Source organism: Gavialis gangeticus, unplaced genomic scaffold (assembly GCF_001723915.1).
Source record: "Gavialis gangeticus isolate Ggan-Ray unplaced genomic scaffold, GavGan_comp1, whole genome shotgun sequence".
In the NCBI taxonomy this organism is placed as follows: domain Eukaryota; kingdom Metazoa; phylum Chordata; order Crocodylia; family Gavialidae; genus Gavialis; species Gavialis gangeticus.
In genome coordinates, this window is record NW_017729024.1 from 104,177,929 (window position 1) to 104,184,261 (window position 6,333).

Sequence of the window (6,333 nt, forward strand, 5' to 3'; positions counted from 1 at the left end):
ATTAGAGAGGTTGAGGCTTAGCAAATTATGTAGTTTGACACATACTGCCCCACACAAACTGTATGGGAATGTTAGAGAACACTTTTCTAACCACATCATTTCCAGTGATTAAAAATATCATGGGCACAGGAGGACACAGTTCCTTTAAAAACACTCTGGTTTTCCCACAGAATCAATACATGGCTGCATATGGCGGGGGGTGTGTGTGTTTGTAGGCAGCTTAGCAGTAACATAATATCAGCCCTGGGCACCATCTTAGGAGGGGTACCAGAATCAGGCCCCACCCCACAGAGTCTAGACCCCATCAGCAGAAGTAGCCCCGTGGAGTTGCTCTTGCAGCAGCGGCTGATGCATGAGCACTATATTGCTGTCATAGGAGCAACAGCTGGCATGGGCAAACCACACAGGGGTAAAACACCCATCCACCCACCTGCCCTTTCAGTGCTCCATAGTGCTTCCCTGCCCCTACCCAGCTCTCCCACAGGGTTTGCCCAGCACACAAACCCTACTTGTTACATCCCTGGTGTAGAGGCTCATTAAATAAAGCAGCTGTGAAATATGTTTCATCCATGTTACTTGAAAGTGGAAGATAAAACTGAGCAGATCACAATGCAATGACCCAGGCCTTTCACAGAAGGAACTAAGGTGCAGAGATGATTGTCGAAGGTGTCAACTCATTTTAGGTGCTCACTTTGAGAAGCTGAGGACCTGATTTTTCAGAATAAGCATTTTTTCCTAAGACTTGATGTTCAGAGCACAGTACTTACTGACGTCAGTACTGTAGTATTTAAAATGGGTTACCCAGAAAATGAGGAATATGCAACACGTAACTATGTAAATAATGCAGAGTTTTTTAAGCAGCAGCTTACTTCATCATCAGAAACTCTGTGTGTGTGTGTCTATAAGGTATCACTCTATCCTGCCTTCTGCCTGACTTCTAACATGGCTAACTACTACTCTTTATCTATGCAACATTTGGAATAAGCAACTTGCTCAGTGTTACCAAGGAAAACCATCACAGAAAGGATTAGAAGCAATTCCCTGGGCCAGCATTCACTGTGAGGCTTCTGCCTTCAGTCCTCTGCGCATTAACCAACTGCTGTTTCATCGCTGGAAATGGGGGTCCTTCACATCACAGGCTGGGTTTTGCCCCAGGACACAAGCCATTTTGAGCACCGAATGAGGCACCGTTTCCATGAAAAACAGGATGTAATCATGTAAGTAAAGACTGTGTATTTCCTAAGTCTCGAGTACCTGATTTTAATTTAATATTCTGTAGTGTTTTTTATGGTATACAATAGATAAGTATTATGTTCATAACAACAATCTCAGCTTAGCTATGTGACACTATTGCAACAATCAAAATATAGGTCAGAACAGAGAATTACCTTTTTGTTTAACCCACAGTTTACTTGTCAACACACCACAAACACCCACTACTGCAGCATACACGAGTACAATTGTACCAATTTCCATTTCCTCTTCCAGACCCAAAGTGATCACAGAAGTACATGCACACATGTATGCACGTGCCCAGACACACATTCAAAGGTTTCTCAGTTGCCTTTTTTTACTATCCTCTTTTTAATACAGAAGTAAGAAAAGGGCCTAAGATGCTATTATAACATAATCCTGCCGTAGGGCCATGAAGAAAAGCCCATCTTTATTCTCTCTATAATAGCCCTTAAGATATTTGAAGACTGTTACCAAATCTCCCCTCAGTCTTCTCATTTCCAGACGAAATAACTCTATCTAGCTGTTTCAGGCTCTCCTCATAAGTCATCCCTGGCATCTAATCCTGAGAAACAATAAAAAAAGAAGGAGTCAGCAAATGATGAGTTGCAGTCCCAGCTCTGCTACTGACTTCCTGATTGGACTGTTGCACCTCTCTATTTTCCCACCTGCAGAACACTAATAATAATAACTAGGCCTGTGCAAAGTGGAAAGTATTTGTTTTGGATTCAGCTGATTTGGAGGACAGCAATTCTATTTGGAGATTTGAATCACTGTTCCGATTTGATTCAGCCAAATCAGAAAGATTTGGCACCGCTTCGGAGATTCAGCCATAGACTAAACAGGCAGCTGACAGCTGCTTCCAGCTGGTAAGTCTGCTGGGGTTGGGGAAGAGTGGAGGAGGGAGGAAATGGGCATGGGGGAGGGAGAGACTGGGGCTGGGACAAGCTGCCCAGCTGGGGCGGGGGGCGCGTTACTTAGTGAGGGGGGCATGGGATACAGGTGCAGCAGCACTGGGAGCTTCAGATCAATTTGGAACTTTTAATTGGCCTCCAGATTCAATTTGGATTCAGAGATATGGTCCCCAAATCAGGCCGAATCTCCTTTGAATCGAATTGGCTACCAAAGCTTCACACAGCCCTAAAAATAACCTCTCTCATAAACAACATTGTTGGATGGATCGATTCCTTGAAGTAAATGGAGTCATGTTGGTTCCCACCAACTAAGAATCCGGCCCACTGTCTGTACAGTACTTTCAGCGATGTAGCTACTACCTAAGTGACAGTATGCAATAAACATTCTTTATCAAGAATTTTAAAATTGAGCAATAATTCTAAAACCCAATGCAAAGTGTGGGTGCATGCGCACATGCATGTTTGTGTGTGCACAAATAATTATGGGGGTAGAGGTTAAAAGGGAGTTATGCTAAGTGAAAAAACACATACTGGTGGATAATCTATGGGAAATGGGCAGTAAAAGAAATCAAATGATTGTACCTGATGGGCAAAAACACTTTGTTGTCCATACCAGAAGTGCTGCTGCCAAGGAACAGATGGAATTTTTTCATTTGGCAAAAACAGCACCTTTTCATTCCTGTTTTTATTCCACATTGCAGTAACTTTAAGTTCACACTGACCTTTTCTGCTGTAGAGTTAATTGATTAACTGCTCTATTGTTGCACATTTTCTCACTACAAATTTCAGCTAGCTGATGACATGAGTATGCTTATTTGATGCCTTTTTCTTTCCCCCTCATCAGGTCTTCAGTTTGGAAAAGTTTGAAGACACTGATTCTAACGGAACAAACAAATGAATCTAAGGAATCACTGCTAGTAATTCAATGGATTCACAATTATTGGCCTAACAATTATTGGCCAGCAGGGTGTAAGTAAAATCAGGCCTACTCTGTGTATAGTCAAAAACTCTGAATTACCTTTGTTGCTGTTAATGGTGAGTCAGTAGAGATCTCGCTAGTTGATTTTTTTCCTCCCTATTCTTTAATAAATTGAAATCTGAGCCCTACATGTTAAATATCCTCTGACCATTTTAAAATACAATTCAACAAAAAAGTTGTAGACGAGAACTATAAAAGAAAACTATATAAGAGCATGGAAGTTTACTATCTGAATTTTCACAATGCATTCACCTATTTAAGGTAGAAATTGCTGCTCCATCTCCAGATTTATGGTTATATTGATCCAACTGGTCTTTCCAAAGTCATGATGTACCCTGAAGCTATCACTTCTCTTTTTACTAGATACCCTTTATGTCCACATCAATGCTATAACCTACTGTATTTAGCAATATTATATATTGTGTTACATGTTTGTGGCCATACAATTTTATATATTTTTTCTGTCTACATGGGCCAGAAAAATCCAGCTGGTTATAACTTAGTTTTAATCTTGGTGCAGATAAAATCATGTTATAAAACAACTAAACATAACCATGTTTTCAGAACTCCAGGGTCATTTGCTAGGGTTTGATAGGACCTTAAAATCAATCCTCTGCAAATATGTATGCAAACTTAAAAATGCACACATCTCACTGCTGTTCTACATCAGCCTCTGCACACGCAGCAGTAGGTCTCTGTGCTGCTGCCGAACAATTAGAACCCAATTACCAGTCTTTTCCCCCTCCCTTGAAGTGTTGCTGCTATCACCAATTACCTTGTTATCTCAGAGCAGCTCACAAGCTTTGGTATTAAGGAACCAAAGTTTTATCTCCAATCAGTGTAAACCTGGATGAGCTATCAAAATGTCAGAGTTTTACTGGTATAACTGCATAAGAGGAATTGTCTCAAGGAATCTTACTAAAGTTGGTTGAATCTCTTTTTCCTTCCTTTCCCCTGCCCTTTCCTTTTAAATGAAAACCTGAATAATTGCAAGAAATTCAGCATTGCAAAAATAGTTTGGGTCTGCTAGATTTCTTTGCAAGGATAAGACTATAAAACCTGGCATAGAAAAAAAGAATAAAAAAGCAAAAATTACTAATTTATACCAACCGTTACAATGGTAAGGAATCTGGCTTAGTGAAGTAGTGAGCCTTATTAGTCTGACATCAGGCAGAAGGCAGGGTAGACTTGCAGTTTATAGATTAACCAAAATGGAGACATAAAGCAAAAATCTCCCATTTGTAAACTTTTGTAAGCAAAAGGCTTATTCATCAGAAGCTGAGAATCTGCTTGCAAGGTCAAATAAGTCATTCTGCATGGCCATTTGTATTTTATCTCTATTTCTAAACATAACCAGCACTTAAGAACTGTAGAGGCCAGGTGAATGTTTAAACATCATTCATTTCAATAAGTAGGCTATCTACAATAAGACTCATGTTATCTGAAAGAAGGCAAGTAAAATGGACTTGTAAAAAGTATCTACAAAACCAGCTAGTATGTAAAGATCGATATACTAGATTTCATACAGTTCTGTCAGTCCACCCTGTGGATTCTCTACTGAAAAGCATCCAGATCTTTCTTCAAATTCCTACCGCGAAAGATTAGAGGCATGTTACAGAGGCAAGTTGTTAGGTGACTGTTAAAACAGTTTCCCATCCATCCACCCAGATGCTGTTACCGTGAGATTTGAATGCCTTTGCTGGGAGGTGGGACAGAAAAGAAGTTAAAACAATAAGCATAGAGCTACTTTTGTCTCGCACTTCCAGGGTTGGATGCTGCTCCAAGCAGAGGTGAGTAAAGAGTGGATGGTAATGCAGCTTGAAGCTCTGAACTGAATTAAACTTGTTGGTAAAGGATGCCCAATTCCTGGAATGACAATGAGCTGTGCAGTAACTGGAAAAGCCAGGAATAATACAAAATTCATAGAAAATGCCAAAGGTGAGAGGGGGCTATGGAGAGAAGACTGTTACATTTTCACATCACAATAGCCACATAATCAAATCCCCTGCTTTTGAATGCTTTTGTTTTAATGCTGCTACAGCACTTGGGTGGAGAAAATAGCTGCTTCTATTTCATGCTGCTAGATGGAGGTTTTGACAGGTAGGAGAAAGGTAGAGTCAGTTCATTGCCCAAGCATGCAGGACACTGCACCCAACTGGATGGCACATCTCTGCTTGGATAAAATAACTTTTGCATACTGCATCTGATCTGTTGCCATATTTCAGGGAATGTTCTGTGCATCAATGGGCCGAACACTGAAGATTCTGGTGAGCAGCAGCAAAGGAAGTCTGCATGTATAGAGGAGGAACACAGACTCTAGCAACAGCTTAGCAGAGCTACCTATGTACTTGTTGGCCAATGGTAGCTGTTGCATCCTAATTATAGGCTTAGCTTAGTTCAACCTAGCTTTTCATTATAAACTAAAGATATTGATGTCCTGAAAGAAAAGAAGTAATAATGGAGAATATACCTGCACTAGGGGAGTTTCACCTGTGCAGACATATGGATATGCTGCACTGGAAAAGGCCCTGCTAGCATGGACACAGTTGTAAAATCAATGCACTAGAGCAGGGCTTGGCAAAATACAGCCTGAGAGCTGGATCTGGCCTACAGAGGGACTTTTTCTGGCCCGCAGTAGGTCCCTTGGTCCAACCTGGCCCTGTACTGTCTGTCCTGTGGCCACTCCCTGAGCATTCAACGGGGTTGGGGCTTTCTAGGCAGCTCCTTCTGGCTGCTGCCCCTTCTGGCCCCAGCCCTGCAGTAGTGGTAGGGACCTGTGTGCACAGCCCCCATCCCAGCCACCTTGTGCCTGCTCCAGACTTGGCTTGGTGGTGCAGACCAGCTCTGGACCAGCTGGAACCTGCGCGCGCAGCCCCAAACCACCCTTCACCTGCTCCAGACTTGCCTGATGCACTGAGCAGTGGCAGCAGTGGTGGCAGCCAAGCAGAAGTTGCTGCTTGTCACAGGGGAAAAGCGGTCCCACCCTCTCACTGCTGCTGGGTGCTTCTTGCTGCACACCCAGAGCACATACCTGGGTTGACCTGTCACTCCTGTGCACTGCCACCTCTTCCCTGCGGGGCATCCCAGAGGTAGCAACAATGGCAGCGGTGAGGAGCAGCAGGGAAGCCCAGGCATTGTTGCAACAAGTGCCCAGCAGTGGGAAGGGGGAAGGGCCACTTTTCCCCCTCACACTGAGCAGCAACTTTT

The 6,333-nt window shown here is 42.6% G+C and overlaps 1 long non-coding RNA gene across 1 annotated transcript; it reads left to right on the forward strand.

The window, feature by feature from the left end:
• The first annotated feature begins 892 nt into the window (after positions 1–892).
• On the forward strand, positions 893–5,657 carry LOC109297607. The gene is made up of 4 exons (XR_002097359.1): positions 893–1,217; positions 2,992–3,182; positions 4,893–5,064; positions 5,168–5,657. It is a non-coding gene; the product is annotated as an uncharacterized LOC109297607 (long non-coding RNA).
• Positions 5,658–6,333: the final 676 nt, after the last annotated feature.